Here is a 20,091-nt window from a genome sequence, read left to right on the forward strand (position 1 = left end):
AACCATGATAAAAACGAAAAAAGGGTCCTCTGCCTATTACCAAAAGAAGATGTGCTTTGTTTTGTTGCCATTTGTTGACTGAAAGGAGTAACGAAAGGCCCCCAAATAGTTATTTTTCAGTTCAGTTCATTTCAGTTGCTCAGTCATGTCTGGCTCTTTGTGACACCATGGACTGCAGCATGCCAGGCTTCGCTGTCCATCACCAACTCCCGGAGCTTATTCAAGCTCATGTCTGTTGAGTTGGTGATGCCCTCCAACCATCTCATCCACTGTCGTCCCCTTTTCCTCCTGCCTTCCATCTTTCCCCGCATCAGGGTCTTTCCAGTGAGTCACTTCTTCACATCAGGTGGCCAAAGTGTTAGAGTTTCAGCTTCAGCATCAGCCTTTCCAATGAATATTCAGGACTGGTTTCCTTCAGGATGGATGGTTGGCTCTCCTTGTAGTCCAAGGGACTCTCATGAGTCTTCTCCCAACACCACAGTTCAAAAGCATCAATTCTTTGGTGCTCCGTTTTCTTTATAATCCAACTATCACATCTGTACATGACTACTGGAAAAACCATAGCTTTGCCTAGACAGACCTTTGTTGGCAAAGTAATGTCTCTGCTTTTTAACATGCTGCCTAGGTTGGTCATTGCTTTTCTTCCAAGGAGCAAGGATCTTTTAACTTCATGGCTGCAGTCACTATCTGCTGTGATCTTAGAGCCAAAATAGTAAAATCTCAATGTTTCCATTGTTTCCCCATCTATTTGCCATGATGTGATGGGACTGGATGCCATGATCTTATATTTCTGAATGTTGAGTTTTAAGGCAACTTTTTCATTCTCCTCTTTCACTTTCATCAAGAGGCTTTTTAGTTCTTATTTGCTTTGTGCCATAAGGGTGGTGTCATCTACATATCTGAGGTTATTGATATTTCTCCCAGCAATCTTGATTCCAGCTTGGGCTTCTTCCAGCCCAGTGTTTGTCATGATGTACTCTGCATATAAGTTAAATAAGCACGGTGACAGTATACAGCCTTGTTGTACTCCTTTCCCAATTTGGAACCAGTCCATTGTTCCATATCTGGTTTTAACTGTTGCTTCTTGACCTGCATGCAGATTTCTCAGGAGGCAGTAAGGTGGTCTGGTATTCCCATCTCTTTAAGAATTTCCCACAGATTGTTGTGACCCACACAGTCAAAGGCTTTGGCGTAGTCAATGAAGCAGAAATAGATGTTTTTCTGGAACTCTCTTGCTTTTTTGATAATCCAAAGGATGTTGGCAATTTGATCTCTGGTTCCTCTGCCTTTCTAAATCCAGCTTAAACATGGAAGTTCATGGTCCACGTGCTGTTGAAGCCTGGCTTGGAGAATTTTGAGCATTACTTTGCTAGCGTGTAAAATGAGTGCAATTGTGTGGTAGTTTGCGCATTCTTTGGCATTGCCTTTCTTTGGGATGGGAATGAAAAGAAACCTTTTCCAGTCCTGTGGCCACTGTTGAGTTTTCCAAATTTGCTGGCATATTGAGTGCAGCACTTTGACAGTATCATCTTTTGGATTTGAAATTGCTCAACTGGAATTCCTTCACCTCCACTAGTTTTATTCATAGTGATGTTTCCTAAGGCCCACTTGACTTCCCATTCCAGGATGCCTGGTTCTAGGTGAGTAATCACACCATCTTGGTTATCTGGGTCATGAGGATCTTTTTTTGTATAGTTGTTCTGTGTATTCTTGCCACCTTGTCTTAATATCTTCTGCTTCTGTTAGGGCCATACCATTTCTGTCCTTTATTGTGCCCATCTTTGCATGAATGTTCTCTTGGTATCTCTAATTTTCTTGAAGAGATCTCTAGTCTTTCCCATTCTATTGTTTTCCTCTATTTCTTTGCATTGATCACTGAGGAAGGGTTTCTTATCTCTCCTTGCTGTTGTTTGGAACTCTGCGTTCAAATGAGTATATCTTTCCTTTTCTCCTTTGCCTTTTGTGTCTTGTCTTTTCTCAGCTATTTGTAAGGCCTCCTCAGACAATCGTTTTGTCTTTTTGCATTTTTTTCTCTTGGGGATGTTCTTTATCACTGCCTCCTGTACCAAGGGTTTGTTAAAAGAAAAAGTGGCTTGTTTGGTGTGAAGAATACAACTTTTAAGAGATTTCTACTTGATTACTACTTTGCTTAACCTCTGTTATGAAAATTTTCAAACATAAATGTGAGTAGATAGTTAAACTAATGCTCATGTATTCATCATTCATCTTTTTAAAGATGCATCAACTTTTTGCCTCATTTTTCATCTATTCCGCCAACATTTCTGTATATATATATGTAAAGTATCTCTTTATTTGGCTACACTGGGTCCTAGTTGCAGCACACAGGATCTTTGATCTTCATTGTGGGCGTGTGGAATCTTAATTACCCAACCAGGGATCAAACCTGGGCATCCTGCATTCAGAGCACAGAGTCTTAGCCACTGGACCACCAGGGAAGCCCCTCCCTGTCATGTTTTAAAGCCAATCCTAGACATACATCTTTTTACCTATTAATACATAAAATATGTATCTCTCAAAGATGAGTCTCTTTTTTTTTTACAAAATATAAGCCATAAATACCATTATCGCACTTAACAAAATCCGTAGTAATTTTTCAGTTTCACTTAATACCCTGTTCAACAGTTGAAACTGTTTCAGAAAGTTAGTAGCTAAAATAAGATTTGTGTGTTGCTAAAACAAAGTCTGTTGGTTGTTGTGTGTTTTCAGCCTCTTTTCATCAGTAAATCTTCCCCCATTAAAAAAAAGCCATTTATTTTTAGGAGATCCTGTTTGATTTGTCTACAGTATCTCCTACATTCTGTGTTTTACTGGTTATGTTCTGGTGTCATTAAGCACAGTCCTGCATCCCTTATGTTCCCTGTACGCTCTTATAAGTATGATTTATTCAGGCTTAATATTTTTTTTGCAAAGACTTCTTCGTAGGTGGTACTGTGTTCTTTCTGTGATACCAGTAATGGTAGCGCATCACTGTTCGTGATGTTCATTCTAGGTCAGGTGATTTCAGCCGAATCCATATATTAAAAAGTTCTCCTTCAGTTTTGACCTAATGGTTTTATCATTCATTGATTAGTTCTTGATTCACTATTTAATTCAGTTCAGTTCAGTTCAGTCGCTCAGTGGTGTCCGACTCTCCGCAACCCCATGAATCGCAGCACGCCAGGCCTCCCTATCCATCACCAACTCCCTGAGTTCACTCCAACTCATGTCCACAGAGTCAGTGCTACCATCCAGCCATCTCATTCTCAGTCGTCCCCTTCTCCTCCCGCCCCCAACCTTTCCCAGCATCAGAGTCTTCTCCAGTGAGTCAACTCGCCGCATGAGGTGGCCAAAGTATTGCAGTTTCAGCTTTAGCATCAGTCCTTCCAATGAACACCCAGGATCGATCTCCCTTAGAATGGACTGGTTGGATCTCCTTGCGGTACAAGGGACTCTCAAGAGTCTTCTCCAACACCACAGTTCAAAAGCATCAATTCTTCGGCAATCAGCTTTCTTCACAGTCCAACTCTCACATCCATACATGACAACGGGAAAAACCATAGCCTTGACTAGACGGACCTTTGTTGGCAAAGTAACCTCTCTGCTTTTTAATATATTATCAAGGTTGGTCATAACTTTCCTTCCAAGGAGTAAGCGTCTTTTAATTTCATGGCTGCAATCAGCATCTGCAGTGATTTTGGAGCCCAAAAAAATAAAGTCTGACACTGTTTCCACTGTTTTTCCATCTATTTCCCATGAAGTGATGGGACCAGATGCCATGATCTTTGTTTTCTGAATGTTGAGCTTCAAGCCAACCTTTTCACTCTTCCTCTTCACTTTCTGCCATAAGGGTAGTGTCATCTGCATATCTGAGGTTATTGATATTTCTCCCAGCAATCTTGATTCCAGCTTGTGCTTCTTCCAGCCCAGCGTTCCTCATGGTGTACTCTGCATATAAGTTAAATAAGCAGGGTGATAATATACAGCTTTGACGAACTCCTTTTCCTATTTGGAACCAGTCTGTTGTTCCATGTCCAGTTCTGACTGTTGCTTCCTGACCTGCATACAGGTTTCTCAAGAGGCAGGTCAGGTGGTCTGGGATTCCCATCTCTTTCAGAATTTTCCACAGTTTATTGTGATCCACACAGTCAAAGGCTTTGGCATAGTCAATGAAGCAGAAATAGATGTTTTTCTGGAACTCCCTTGCTTTCTCCATGATCCAGTAGATGTTGGCAATTTGATCTCTGGTGCCTCTGCCTTTTCTAAAACCTGCTGGAACATCTGGGAGTTCACGGTTCACATATTGCTGAAGCCTGGCTTGGAGAATTTTGAGCATGACTTTACTAGCGTGTGAGATGAGTGCAATTGTGCGGTAGTTTGAGCATTCTTTGGCATTGCCTTTCTTTGGGATTGGAATGAAGACTGACCTTTTCCAGTCCTGTGGCCACTGCTAAGTTTTCCAAATTTGCTGGCATATTGAGTGCAGCACTTTCACAGCATCATCTTTCAAGATTTGAAATAGCTCAACTGGAATTCCATCACCACCAGTAGCTTTGTTCGTAGTGATGCTTTCTAAGGCCCACTTGACCTCACATTCCAAGATGTCTGGCTCTAGGTCAGTGATCATGTTATCGTGACTATCTTGCTCGTGAAGATCTTTTTTGTACAGTTCTTCTGTGTATTCTTGCCACCTCTTCTTAATATCTTCTGCTTCTGTTAGGTCCATACCATTTCTGTCCTTTATCGAGCCCATCATTGCATGAAATGTTCCTTTGGAATTTCTAATTTTCTTGAAGAGATCTCTTGTTTTTCCTGTCCTGTTGTTTTCCTCTATTTCTTTGCATTGATCACTGAGGAAGGCTTTCTTATCTCTCCTTGCTATTCTTTGGAAGTCTGCATTCAGATGCTTATATCTTTCCTTTTCTCCTTTGCTTTTCGCTTCTCTTCTTTTCACAGCTATTTGTAAGTCCTCCTCAGACAGCCATTTTGGTTTTTTGCATTTCTTTTCCATGGGGATGGTCTTGGTCCCTGTCTCCTGTACAATGTCACGAACCTCCGTCCAGAGTTCATCAGGCACTCTGTCTATCAGATCTAGTCCCTTAAATCTATTTCTCCCTTCCACTGTATAATCATAAGGGATTTGATTTAGGTCATACCTGAATGGTCTAGTGGTTTTCCCTACTTTCTTCAATTTAAGTCTGGATTTGGCAATAAGGAGTTCATGATCTGAGCCACAGTCAGCTCCTGGTGTTGTTTTTGCTAACTGTATACAGCTTCTCCATCTTTGGCTGCAAAGAATATAATCAATCTGATTTCGGTGTTGACCATCTGGTGATGTCCACGTGTAGAGTCTTCTCTTGTGTTGTTGGAAGAGGGTGTTTGCTATGACCAGTGCGTTCTCTTGACAAAACTCTATTAGCCTTTGCCCTGCTTCATTCCGTGCTCCAAGGCCAAATTTGCCTGTTACTCCAGGTGTTTCTTGACTTCCTACTTTTGCATTCCAGTCCCCTTTAATGAAAAGGACATCTTTTTTGGGTGTTAGTTCTAAAAGGTCTTGTAGGTCTTCATAGAACTGTTCAACTTCGGCTTCTTCAGCGTTACTGGTTGGGGCATAGGCCTGGATTACTGTAATATTGAATGGTTTGCCTTGGAAACGAACAGAAATCATTCTGTCGTTTTTAAGATTGCATCCAAGTACTGCATTTTGGACTCTTTTGTTGACCATGATGGCTACTCCATTTCTTCTAAGGGATTCCTGCCCACAGTAGTAGATATAATGGTCATCTGAGTTAAATTCACCCATTCCAGTCCATTTTAGTTCACTGATTCCTAGAATGTCTACGTTCACTCTTGACATCTCCTGTTTGACCACTTCCAGTTTGCGTTGATTCATGGACCTAACATTCCATGTTCCTATGCAATATTGCTCTTTACAGCACCGGACCTTGCTTCTATCATTGGTCACATCCACAACTGGGTATTGGTTTTACTTTTGCTCCATCCCTTCATTCCTTCTAGAGTTATTTCTCCACTGAGCTCCAGTAGCATACTTGGCACCTACCGACCTGGGGAATTCCTCATTCAGTATCCTATCATTTTGCCCTTTGATATTGTTCATGGGGTTCTCAAGGCAAGTATACTGAAGTGGTTTGCCATTCCCTTCTCCAGTGGACCACGTTCGGCTGTGGTCCATGTGATCAGATCAACTAGTTTCCTGTGATTATGATTTCAGTGTGTCTGCCCTCTGATGCCCCCTCGCAATACCTACCGTCTTATTTGGATTTCTCTTACCTTGTTCGTGGAAAATCTCTTCACAGCTGCTCCAGCAAAGTGCAGCCGCTGTACCTTACCTTGGATGAGGGGTATCTCCTCAAGGCTGCCCCTCCTGACCTTGAACGTGGAGTAGATCCTCTCGGCCCTCTTGCGCCTGCGCAGCCCCACTATTTAATTAGTAGTTATAAAATGATAGTTTCCTAATTCTTTTATTTCTGCAGTATCTGTTAACTGTATTAGTTCCTTATAATACTTATGTAATAGGCAGTTAACGCTCTCATTTTCTTATTGCTTTGAAATATTGTTAATTCAGGAAAGACAATAAATGCTTAATTCTTTTTTTGTCATTAAAAAAAATAAGTTGATGCCCTCACAGGCTCTACAGATGACAAGCAAATTTTGTTTTTTGGGTGGGTGGGGGAATGAGGGAGCTATCCTGATAAGTCATCAAAAATGGATTTATGTATTGTTTATTTATTTACTTTTAACTCAAACACCGGGGAAACTTTATTGACACAATCCATATGAGATTTCTGAACCTGTGCCAATGAGGCAAGACAAGTCCTTTTCTCTCAGGCTTGTAACTGACATGTAAACTAACACAAATGCAAGTCAAACCTACACACTGTTGACAAATAACTTGTAGTCCCCATTTTAGTATTATCATCATAGCTGCTGCTACTGCTGCTAAGTCACTTCAGTCGTGTCCGACTCTGTGTGACTCCATAGACGGCAGCCCACCAGGCGCCCCTGTCCCTGGGATTATCCAGGCAAGAACACTGGAGTGGGTTGCCATTTCCTTCTCCAATGTGTGAAAGTGGAAAGTGAAAGTGAAGTTGCTCAGTCATGTCTGACTCATAGCGACCCCATGGACTGCAGCCTACCAGGCTCCTCTGTCCATGGGATTTTCTAGGCAAGAGTACTGGAGTGGCTTGCCATAGCTTTCTCCATGATACACTTTTATAACTACGTCAATGAATGGAAAGTACTGTGAAAGGATACTTATGAACTCTTGCTGGTTGAGTGTACCCAAGGAGGGGTGGGCTTGGGAGTGAAAACCTGAAGAGGGATGTTAACTTTTTATTCAGAATACTCGTGTATTATTAGATTCTCCTTTTACAGTGTGCATTTATTCATTATTTCTTGTGTGTGATTTCATTGATGCTCACTCTAGGCTTCTGGGGAAGGTGGGGTAGAAATTATCACCCTAGCTTTCTTTATATGAGGCTCAGAGTTGTGACGGAGAAGGCAATGGCAAGCCACTCCAGTACTCTTGCCTGGAGAATCCCACGGATGGAAGAGCCTGGTAGGCTGCAGTCCGTGGGGTCGCTAAGGGTTGGACACGACTGAGCGACTTCACTTTCACTTTTCACTTTCACACATTGGAGAAGGAAATGGCAACCCACTCCAGTGTTCTTGCCTGGAGAATCCCAGGGACGGGGGAGCCTGGTGGGCTTCCGTCTATGGGGTCACACAGAATCGGACACGACTGAAGTGACTTAGCAGCAGCAGCAGCAGAGTTGTGAACGACTTGCTTAGAGTCACACAGCTCGTGAGGAGTGGGCAGAGCCTTGAACCCGGGGCTGGGGACTTCCTAGTCCTGTACTCTTTTCCTGGTACCAGGCTCTCTGGAAGACAGTGATTGAAAATGACTTAGGGTTCAGATGTGACCTTGCCTGTCTAGCAGCAGCCTGTGCTGTTTAATCACCAAGGGTTCCCAGAGCTTGGGAGCCTGTTTTCTGAAACACTTTTTAGATAAACTGCTTCAATCCATGTGGCTTTTTAAAATTTGTACCCCCAAATTACCCCCAACCTGCCCCCAATTTAGGGGTATTTGCAGTGGGCTGGGGAAACAAATTTTAGCAGTCTCTATTTCCGGTCTAATAAAAATAACAGTGCCACCAGTACATGGCATGGGCATTCTTTTCTTTGCCCCTGTGGCTATCTGCCTTGTTCCGCTTCGCCTGCCAGCTTAACAGCAGCTGCTTGTGGAAGAAGCAGGCGTGAAAGGATCTCTACCCCTGCCACACTTCTTCAGATCCTTTCATCCCTCGGCATGAGTAACACTCGATTGCTAAGGGAATGATAACTCTTCATAAGATGGGCAGGAGGGCAGAGCCAGGTGAGGGTGATGGGTGGGAAAGGGCTCAGATTTGCCCAGAACATCCTCAAATGTATAGGGCTCAAGTAACCCAAAAACCCAGTCATGACTCATCACTGGTTCTCTCTCCCTACTGTGGCTTCTCTGGGCTACTTTCTTTGCAGCTCCAAGAACTGCTATGAAAGTAAGTCCTGCCCATGGCCTGGAACATAACAACACCATGTTAGACAATGACCTTCTCAGAGAGAGCCAGCCTAATGGCCTTACCTCGGGAATAGCATTGCCCATCACCAGCCAGGCCTTCTTTCCCATGGAGAGGAAGTAATTGCATAGTAAAACTGCATGTTCTTCGTCTCCTGCGAGGAGATTGAGAAACTGATCAGAAGTGCTCTCAAAGGGCCACTGGTATCAGCATCCCCCTCAGTGGTGCTGTGCCACCCTGGAAAAAATTCCTTCAGGCTCCTTCCCGTCCCCCAAGGCAGCAACAAATCCTTCTTCTCGCCTTCTTTTGGACAAAGCAGCCAAAGATTTAGAATTCTTTGGTTCATAGATGGCTAGATCTGCAAGCACTTTCCTGTGGAGCTCCACCTGGCACTTAATCAAATTGAGGATGAATGCTGGGTATTTCAGACCATGTTCCTGGGAGGAAGCTATAATTCGATTAATTCAGAGCGTCCGCAGGTTCCTTTTCTTCAGACTGCGGGCTCGCGTGCATCGCAGGAACACGCACGTCACAGCCCTGACGACGGTTCTTCCTTCCCTGGAAGTGCTAGTTAAGAAACAGAGAGAGGAGGCAGTCGTTGGTGCCCACGCACGCCGGCCCGCCTTGGGAAGTTGGGCAGGGAAGTAGGGAGTGCGGCACACTCACCCGCGCGTGCTTCAGCACCTCCTGAACCCTCCAGTAGCGGTCGGTGATGCGGTTCCGCAGCCAGAGCTGCGCACTGAGGAAAACCATGACCCCTGTGCTGCTGTTCACTGAGGCGTGTCGGATTTAGGTATTGTTTATTGTACTGTATTATACTTCATTGCAAATAGATGGGGAAACAATGGAAACTGTGACGGACTTCATTTCTTTGGGCTCCAGAATCACTGAAGATGGTGACAGTAGCCATGAAATTAATAGATACCTGCTCCTTGGGAGAAAAACTGTGACAAAGCATTATTAAAAAGCAGAGACATTACTTTGCCAACAAAGGTCCATATAGTCAAAGCTGTAAAGCTAGGGTTTTTCCAGTAGTCATGTATGTATGTGAGAGTTGGACTATAAAGAAAGTTGAGCGCCAAAGAATTGATGCTTTTGAACTGTGGTGTTGGAGAAGACTTGAGAGTCCCTTGGACAGCAAGGAGATCAAACCAGTCAATCCTGAAAGAAATCAGCCCTGAATATTCATTGGAAGGAATGATGCTGAGGCTGAAGCTCTAATACTTTGGCCACCTGATGCGAAGAACTGACTCATTAGAAAAGACACTGATGCTGGGAAAGATTGAAGGCAGGAGGAGAAGGGGATGACAGAGGTTGAGATGGTTGGATGGTATCACTGATTCCACAGATGTGAGTTTGGGCAAGCTCAGGGAGTTGATGGACAGGGAAGTCTGGCGTGCTGCAGTCCATGGTGTCGCAAAGAGTTGGACATGATTGGGCGACTGAAATGAACTGAGAAGAACTGACGTATGTCAGTTGTACCATCTTTGGTCAGTAAAATCCTCAGTTATCTCTTGAGTCATTCTGTCATGACTTCAGTAGTCTTTGATAATTTACTTGATTTTTGATGCAAGATGAAGCACCTTGATGGTGGGAATGATTGAAGGCCAAAGGAGAGGAGGACAGCAGAGAATGAGAGGATGAGATGATGAGATAGCATTACCGACTCAATGGGCATGAGCTTGAACTAAGTCTGGGAGATGGTGAAAACAGTGAAGCTTGGCATGCTACAGTCCATGGCAAGGAGTCAGACATGATTTTGTAGCTGAACAATGAAGCAGCTTCATGTGTGTATTCCGTGCTCTGGATCTGAAATCAACCATTTCTGCCAGGAGTCCTGATCCCTCTAAGTGGGAAATAGTATATTGAGAATATAACACTTGATAATCTTTTGGTTTGTTTTTTTTTTTTTTTGACTGTGCTTGCGAGATGTTAGTTCCCTGACCACAGGTTGAACCCATGCCCTTGGCAGTGAAAGTGTGGAGTCCTAACCGTTGGGCTCCCAGGGAATTCCCAGGACTTTATAAAGTTATATCAGTTTCTAAATTTAAGAGAGTTCTCTGGAGTTTCTACCCAGTGTGGGAATCTGTGTCGTGGGCATTTTGCACATGCATGGTTGGACTCCTTTGGAGACCATTTTAAAAGGTTAGGTGATAAAGATTCTCTTGTTCAATATGAGCTCTATTTCATGTTGCTCATAAGAAATCTAAAATAAAATGAAACTAAAAAATTTAAAAATAGAACAGTGTATATAAAGCATATGCAGCAAAATCAGAATTTTAATATTAAAACTATATAAAAAATGATTATCTGCCACAGATTTCTGACTTTACTTATAACAGATATAATTCACTTTGAGAATGTAATTGCCCTGAATTCTTATGTATCAAAATGCCTTGTAATGAAGTATACAAAACAAAAATTTAAATGGTTTAGAGGCACTATAGTTTAATTGAACCTGGTACAGAATGGGGAGACATTGCCTTCTTTTTACACTCTCATGGAATGTTTACAGATATTAATCATAATTTATACTTTGAAGAAGATTGCAAATTTTAAAACCTTGAAATTTAGAGATTAAATTCTTTGACCATAGTGCATTTAAACTGAGATGAGTAGAGTGTCAATTAAAACAACCGTTTGGAAATTTTAAAACTTTTAAAATTTTAAGCAACTCTTGGGTTAAATAAGTTATAACTAACTTCAGTTGTTTATAGAATATAGTAAAGCTAGTGGAGGTGATGGAATTCCACTTGAGTTATTTCAAGTCTTGAAAGATGATGCTGTGAAAGTGCTGCACTCAATATGCCAGCAGATTTGGAAAGCTCAGCAGTGGACACAGGACTGGAAGAGGTCAGTCTTCATTCCAATCCCAAAGAAAGGCAATGCCAAAGAATACTCAAACTACCGCACAATTGCACTCATCTCACACGCTAGTAAAGTCATGCTCAAAATTCTCCAAGCCAGGCTTCAGCAATATGTGAACCATGAACTCCCAGATGTTCAAGCAGGTTTTAGAAAAGGCAGAGGCACCAGAGATCAAATTGCCAACATCCGCTGGATCATGGAGAAAGCAAGGGAGTTCCAGAAAAGCATCTATTTCTGCTTCATTGACTATGCCAAAGCCTTTGACTGTGTGGATAACGATAAACTGTGAAACATTCTGAAAGAGATGGGAATCCCAGACCACCTGACCTGCCTCTTGAGAAACCTGTATGCAGGTCAGGAAGCAACAGTCAGAACTGTACATGGAACAACAGACTGGTTCCAAATAGGAAAAGGAGTACGTCAAGGCTGTATATTGTCACCTTGCTTATTTAACTTCTGTGCAGAGTACATCATGAGGAACGCTGGGCTGGAAGAAGCACAAGCTGGAATCAAGATTGCCGGGAGAAATATCAATAATCTCAGATATGCAGATGACACTACCCTTATGGCAGAAAGTGCAGAGGAACTCAAAAGCCTCTTGAGGAAAGTGAAAGAGGAGAGTGAAAAGGTTGGCTTGAAGCTCAACATTCAGAAAACAAAGATCATGGCATCTGGTCCCATCACTTCATGGGAAATAGATGGAAAAACAGTGGAAACAGTGTCAGACTTTATTTTTTTGGGCTCCAAAATCACTGCAGATGCTGATTGCAGCCATGAAATTAAAAGACGCTTACTCCTTGGAAGGAAAGTTATGACCAACCTTGATAGTATATTAAAAAGTAGAGACATTACTTTGCCAACAAAGGTCCGTCTAGTCAAGGCTATGGTTTTTCCTGTGGTCATGTATGGATGTGATAGTTGGACTGTGCAGAAAGCTGATTGCCGAAGAATTGATGCTTTTGAACTGTGGTGTTGGAGAAGACTCTTGAGAGTCCCTTGAACTGCAAGGAGATCCAACCAGTCCATTCTAAGGGAGATCAATCCTGGGTGTTCATTGGAAGGACTGATGCTGAAGCTGAAGCTGCAATACTTTGGCCACCTCATGCGACGAATTGACTCACTGGAAAAGACTCTGATGCTGGGAAAGGTTGAGGGCGAGAGGAGAAGGGGACGACCGAGAATGAGATGGCTGGATGGCATCACTGACTGTGGACATGAGTTTGAGTGAGCTCCGGGAGTTGGTGATGGACAGGGAGGCCTGGCGTGCTGTGATTCATGGGGTCGCGGAGAGTTGGACACAACTGAGCAACTGAACTGAACTGAACAAAAAGAATATAGCAATGAGAACATGCCATATCACAACTTGGGATATGAGCAGAGCTATACTGTAAAGAAAGTATTTAGGGCAATTCCTTCGCAATCCAGTGGTTAGGAGTTTGTGCTCTCACTGCTGAGGGCCCACGTTCAGTCCCTGATTGGGGAACTAGGATCCTATAAGCCACAAAATGGGGCCAAAAAAAAGAAAAAAAAAAAAATGGGAGTGGGCAGTCCTAACTACTGGACTGCCGGGGAAGTCCCTGTAACCACTGTGCTTTGATGACTCTTGGAAAAAATAGTAATGTATCATGTTCCTGGATGGGAAAACTCAATTTTATTAAAATGGGACACAATGTGCTATAGTGGAAGGGGCATTGCAGTTTTAAACAGGGGCATCTAAGCAAAAATCTGAAGGAAATGAGAAACCCATATAGATCTCTGAGAGGAAGAACATTATAGGTAGAGGGAAAACAAACAAGGGTGGTAGCACTGAGGCAGAAGAGTACTGTGCATATTTTATGAACATCAAACAGGTAGTTGGAAGTGAAAGAGCAAGGTGGTGAATAGTCAGAGAAGAGATCAGGGAGATAACTATCTCGATCATGTAGGGTCTTTTAAGGCCAGGTACTTCTTTGTTGTGGTGGCTGTTGTATACATGGTTGATCTTTTGCAGCATCCTTGACCTGTACCCACTAGATGTCAGTTGAACCTCCCTAGTTGTGATAACCAAAAATGTCTCCAGAAACTGCCAGATTTTCTAGATTTGGGAAGCAAAATTGCCCCTGATTGAAAACCACTCCTTTACTACGTGACTGTGGATCCATCTGGTTGGAGGCTTGGAGGAAGATTTATGGTTGTGTTAGGGACTTCCCAGGTGGCTCAGTGGTAAAGAATCCACCTGCCAAGCAGGACACGTGGATTTGATCCCTGGGTTGGGAATATCCCGTGGAGAAGGAAATGGCAACCCACTCGAGTATTCTTGCTGGAGAAATCCCATGGACAGAAGAGCCTGCTGGGCCTTTAGTCGATGGGGTTGCAAAGAGTTGGATATGACTTAGCCACTAAACCACCACCACCACCACTTGTGATAATGGTGCAGAGTCCTTCCTCAAGAGAACCAAATCTCCCCACAATTGAGAGGCAGTGGGGGACTTCCCTAGTGGTCCAGTGGTTAAGAATCTGTCTTGCAGTGCAAGGGATACCAGTTCAACCCCTGGTCTGGGAAGATCCCACCTACCTTGGAGCAATTAAGCCTGTGTGCCACAACTACTGGGCTTGTGCTTTAGAGTCTGTGTGCCACAACTTCTGAGCCCATGTGCTGCAACTACTGAAGCCCCGTGCCCTAGAGCCCGTACTCCACAGAGAGAGTGTGTGTTCAGTTGCGTCCAACTCTTTGAGACCCTGTGGACTGTAGCCCGCCAGGCTCCTCTGTCCATGGAATTTTTCCAGGCAAGAATACTGGAGGGGGTTGCCATTTCCTAATCCAGAGGATATTCCCAACCCAGGGATTGAACCTACATCTCTTGTGTCTCTACATTGGCAGGCAGATTCTTTAGCACTGTGCCATCTGGGAAGCCACAAAAAGAGAAGCTGCCAAATTGAGAAGGCACAATGAAGAGTAGCTCCCGCTGTTCACAACTAGAGAAAGCTTGGCTGTAGCAACAGAGTCCCACTATAGCCAAAAATCAATCAATCCATCTATAAATCTTAATTAAAAAAAGAGCCAATGAGTCTGTTAATTAACTTGGTCTGGAAACTGGATACATGTCCTTAATTTCCACTCTGATGACTTAAGTCAGTTTTTGGCCACCAGATTTTTGACATTTTTCTGGTAGATAGATTACACTGCCCATATATTTCATTCCTAGAATCATTGTGATCAGTTAGCCACTGCCAGGTTCCTGCAGACCAAAGCATTCTGATTACTGGCACATCACTGCTGCCTTTATCTTGGGGTTAAGTGCTGCCACTTGGCCTTTGCTGCGTGGGGCCCTGTTCTCCTCCGTGAAATCAGGGAGCGCATCTCAGTGGGCTGGCTTCCATATCTGACTTCCAGAAGAGAGCCGCCACACAGCTTCTCAAGGTGCTGTGCTCCTCTCCCTAGTGTAGTGTCCTCTGGGCCTTCTCAGAGGATGTAGTTGGGTAATAGGTGTGTATGTTGCAGAGGATAAATGCACTCTGATGTTCCTGTCTCCCTGAGCCTTTGGATTTCCTGTCCTACATAATGCCAGTGGAACTTTGATACCTCAGTCTCTTTAAACTTTATTACATCTTCATTGTTAGTGTAGTTTTGATTTGCATTTCCCTAATGATTATCAGCTATTGTTGACTATAAGTTTATTTTTATTTTTTTATTGTTGACTATAAGTTTAAACCAACAACTAAGCCAGTAGAGCCACCTCCAGCTGCATAGCTGGCACATTACATTCTGAATCTGTAGTCATCTCACTCATTTTAATGAATTATTTAACCTCCTTGGTCTAATACCCTTAGCATCTATTTTCACACACACTCCCAGGTTTTTGCCTTTATATGTTAGCAAAGTCTTGGCATTTTGGACTTGTAATTTCTTCCCTGTTGGGTCATAGTATGATCTGTCTTACTGCAACCGACTCGTGGGTCTAAGTGACAGTAGGATTGGTTGTGGTTGATCTTAAAGAGAATTCACATCTTGCAAGTCATTTGTGTCACATAAGGATGTCACAGATATTCAAGAAAAGAAAGGCTGTTCTTACATACAGGATGGTAAGTTATTTCTACTGGAGGTTTGAAATTGTCTTTTTCATTCTGGTTCAGTCACACATTCCCATTCCAGGTTTCAGGATCCATTCTTTTCCTAGTCATTGCCCTTACTTTCACATTAGAATTGGTTTGACTGTGAATTTATGTAATAATTATAGTTCAGCTGTTTGCACAGTTACATTTTGCATTTTATTTTTAGCAATACCAAGCTAGGAAAGTGAAAGTGAAAGTCACTCAGTTGTGTCTGACTTTTTGGGACCCCATGGACCATACAGTCCATTGAATTCTCCAGGCCAGAGTTCTGGGGTGGGTAGCCTTTCCCTTCTCCAGGGGATCTTCCCAACCCAGATATCGAACCCATGTCTCTCATATTTCAGGCAGATTCTTTACCAGCTGAGCCATCAGGGAAGCCCTTCAACCTATGGTTATAAGATTAAGACTTTTTTATTTTTAATGCCATCATGAAAGTGCTCTGTTTCTCAGACTGTGATTTGATTTGAGAGTTAATGGACCTGAACTTGTTATTCTGTAACTGCTGAAGAGCACTTGGAGAATCCATCTCATAAATCTGTTATATGAGTTGGATATAACTCATCATTACTGCCTTAACAGTTAAGTGCAACACTCTAATGGCACTATGTGCCAGGGATTACTAGCTTCCTATTTCCTCTTTGAGCCCTATGCTTAAACCCAGAGACACAATCAAGCCAATCTCCAAATCTCATTTTTGTGGGTCTTTCTACTGTGAACACTGCCATTACCTACCCTGTATTAGTCAGAGATCAGAAACCAAAAAGTAAGTTGAATAGGAAAAGTTTAGTGTAAAGAGTTATTAACCAGTAGCAGAGAATTAATTCTTAAGGGCAAAAGAGAATATTAAAGTTTAGACTAGAAGGTAAAAGGAGCAGCCACTAGCTGTAGGGCTGAGGCAAAGTAGCAGTGATGGAAAAATTTGGAAGATACCTGTCTCCCACCTTCAGGGCTGAGATTCAGATTTTGGAGAGGGTGTGTGCCACTAGATGCTGAAGAAGTTTTAGGTGCTGCAGATTTTTGCTGGCAGAGAGGAAACCTTCCTCGGGTGCTGACAAAAGTCACTAGAAAACCCCTTGCTGATCCTGATGAGAAGCCACCTGGAGTATTGGCATAGTTCTCTGGGAAACCTCCTGCTCATTGGAGTACTGCTGAAACTTGCTTGGTGTGCTGCCCTCTAGGGAGCTGACCACATTTGATAGGAAACTACCTGCGGGGGCGGGGTGTGTGTGTGTCTGAGTAGGAAACTACAAGTGGAGTTGTGTGTGTGTCACTGAGACTGGTGAGGAGTTGGCACCTGGGGAGAGGGCCATTGACTGTCTCATAGACCACTGGCCTCCACTGGAGCAAGCAGATTAGAGCACAGTGTAATGAGAAGAGGACCCCTTCTTTCCAGAGTATTCTTTTGGTGTCATCTGTTGTCAAAAGTTAACACTGCCAGATGACAAAGGAGAAGTGTTTATAGATGCCAAAAATAAGGCAGGGAAAATCAGATTTGAAGTTGAAAGACAGTATGTATATAGTTGGTAACTCAGATACTTAGATTTCTTGTGCTCTTCATTCCTTTGAAAGTGAAAGTGAAGTCACTCAGTCCTGTCCGACTCTTTGTGACTCCATGGACTGTAGTCTGCCAGGCGCCTCCACCCATGGGATTTTCCAGGCAAGAATACTGGAGTTGGTTGCCATTTCCTTCTCCAGGGGATCTTCCCAACCCAGGGATCGAACCCGGGTCTCTCGCATTGTAGGCAGACGCTTTACCATCTGAGCCACCACAGAAGCCCTCATTCCTTTGGGTTTACCTTGATTTCCATGTGGTGTAATTTTTCTTCTTTCTGAAAAGTGAAAGTCACTCAGTTGTGTCCAATTCTTTGTCCAAGGAATTCTCCAGGCCAGAATACTGGAGTGGGTAGCCTTTGCCTTCTCCAGGGGATCTTGCCAATCCAGAGATTGAACCTAGGTCTCCCGCATTGCAAGTGGATTCTCTAGCAGCTGAGCCACCAGGGAAACCCAGGAATACTGTAGTGGGTAGCCTATCCCTTTTCCAGCAGATCTTTTGGACCCAGGAATCGAACCAGGGTTTCCTGCATTGCCAGCGGATTCTTTACCAGGTGAATTACCAGGAAAGCCTTCTTTGTGTTGAACATGCCACCTTTAATATTCTTGTTGTGCTGGTCTAGTGGAGATGAATTCTTCAGCTTTTGTATATCTGAAAAGCTCTGTTTTGCCTTAAAAAATAGTGGCAAAATATACATAAAATGTACTATCTTACATATTTTTAAGTGTACAGGTCAGCATTGTTAAATACATTTAAAATGTTGTACAACCATCATCCATCTTCATAGCTCTTTTCATCTTGTAAAACTGAAACTATATCCATTAAACTGATTTTCTTCTCTCCTAACCCCAACCCTTGGCAACTATCATTCTACTTTCTGTCCCTATTTAGTTTACTTAGTATAATGTGTTAAGGTTTCATACATATTGTTACCATGTGTCAAAATTTCCTTTCTTTTAATGGGTAATACTCCATTATATGTAAACACAGTATTTTGCCTATTCATCTGTCTGTGGTTACTTGGGTTGCTCTCATGCTTTAGCCTTTGTAATGTTGTTATGTACGTGGGTATACAAGTATCTCTTCAAGACCTTGCTTTCAGTTCTTTTGAGTATATACTCAGAAGTGGGATTGCTGGATCACTTGGTAATTCTATTTTTATTTTTTGAGGCACCAGTATAGTGTTTTTCAGAGCAGTTGTACCGTTTTAAATTCCAAAATTTCAATTTATCACATCCTTGACAACACCTGTCTTCTGTTTTATTGATAAGAAAGAAAGTGAAAAAAAGTGAAGTCGCTCAGTCGTGTCCTACTCTTTGCCACCCCATGGACTGTAGCCTGCCAGGCTCCTCCATCCTTGGGATTTTCCAGGCAAGAATACTGGAGTGGTTTGTGATTTCCTTCCTAATGAGCTTGAGGTCATATCTCATTGTAGTTTTGATTTGCATTTTGGGGCACTGAGTATCTTTTCTCATGCTTATTGGCCATCTATATATTTTCTTGGGAGAAATGTCATTCAAGTCCTTTGCCCCTGTTTTTCTTTAATCAAATTTAGTTTTTGGTGACATCACATGGCATGTGGGATCTTAGTTCCCCAACCAGGAATTGAAACCACACCCCTTGCAGTCGAAGCATGAAACCCCTGGACTGCTAGGGAAGTCCCCTTTTTGAATTGGGGTGGTTTTCTTGTAGGTTTTAGGAATTTTCTATATATGCTCAATATCCTTTATCAAATAGGAGATTTGTAAATATAGTTGACCCTTGAACAACATGGGGGTTAGGGGCACCAGCCCTCCATGCAGTGGAACACCCACATGGAATTTATAGTTGGCCCTCTGTATCTGTGGTTTTTGCATATCTGTGTAGTACTGTAGTATGTACTGTTGAAAAAATGCAGGTATAAGTGGACCCACACAGATCTTATCTTTATACATCATGTGCCTAAAAACATAAAGAATTGAAAAAGTTTCATTAATGTCTTAAATTATGTAGAAAAAGTGATGAGTTATAAACCAAAGTTACAGTAATTCAAAATTTTATAATTGCCCATATATTTACCTTTATTAAGATCTTTATTTTTTCATATGGCTGTGAATTACAATATTATTTTTAAATTTTATTTATTTTTAATTGGAGGATAATTGGAGGAATATTGTGTTGGTTTCTGCCATATATCAACATGAATCAGCCATAGGTTATGTATGTCCCCTCCCTCTTGAACCTCCCTCCCAACCCTCTAAGTTATCACACAAAGCGTCAGATTTGAGCTCCCCGCTTCATACAGTAAATTTCCGCGGACTAATTTTGCATATGGTTATGTATCTGTGTCAGTGCAAGTCTCTTAAGTTGCCCCACCCTCTCCTTTCCTGCTGTTTCCACAAGTCTGTTCTCTATGTCTGCATCTCCATTGCTGCCCTGCAAGTAGGTTCATCAGCACTATCTTTCTAGACTCCATATGTGTTCATTAATATATAACAGTTTCTTTCTCTTTCTGACTTACTTCACTCTTTATAGGTTCATCCATCTTGTTAGAACTGAGTCAAATGTGTTCCTTTTTATGGCTGAGTAATATTCCATTGTGTACATGTACCACAACTTCTTTATCCATTCATCTGATGATGGACATCTAAGTTGCTTCCATGTCCTAGCTACTGTAAATAATGCTGCGATGGACATTGAGGTGCATGAGTTTTTTTCAGTTACGGTTTCCTCAAAGTATATGCCCAGTATGTGAATTACTTTCTATTGCCCTTCATTTCATTGTGCTGAACTTCCTTCAGTAGTATGAACTTTCTCAGGCTTTATTTATTTGGTAATGTCTTCATTTCTCCTTGAAGGAGAGTTTTACCGAATATAAGATTCTTGGTTATCTGCTTTTTCTTTTAACATTTTGAATATATCAGCCTGCTGGCTTACAGTCTTTCTAACAAGTTCATTTCAGTTCTCTCACTCAGTCGTGTCCAACTCTTTGTGACCCCATGGACTGCAGCACGCCAGACCTCCCTG

General features: G+C 42.5%; 1 protein-coding gene and 1 pseudogene across 3 annotated transcripts in view; one reads left to right on the forward strand and one right to left on the reverse strand.

Moving 5' to 3' along the window:
* Positions 1 to 20,091, forward strand: part of ZMYM4 (zinc finger MYM-type containing 4) — a 166,472-nt gene that overhangs the window by 26,176 nt on the left and 120,205 nt on the right. The gene's annotated exons all lie outside the window — the stretch shown is intronic.
* On the reverse strand, positions 8,792 to 9,326 carry LOC148777979 (large ribosomal subunit protein bL20m-like; annotated as a pseudogene).

This window comes from Moschus berezovskii, chromosome 4 (genome assembly GCF_049115385.1).
Source record: "Moschus berezovskii isolate FMDL1 chromosome 4, NW_MosBer_1.0, whole genome shotgun sequence".
In the NCBI taxonomy this organism is placed as follows: Eukaryota; Metazoa; Chordata; class Mammalia; order Artiodactyla; family Moschidae; genus Moschus; species Moschus berezovskii.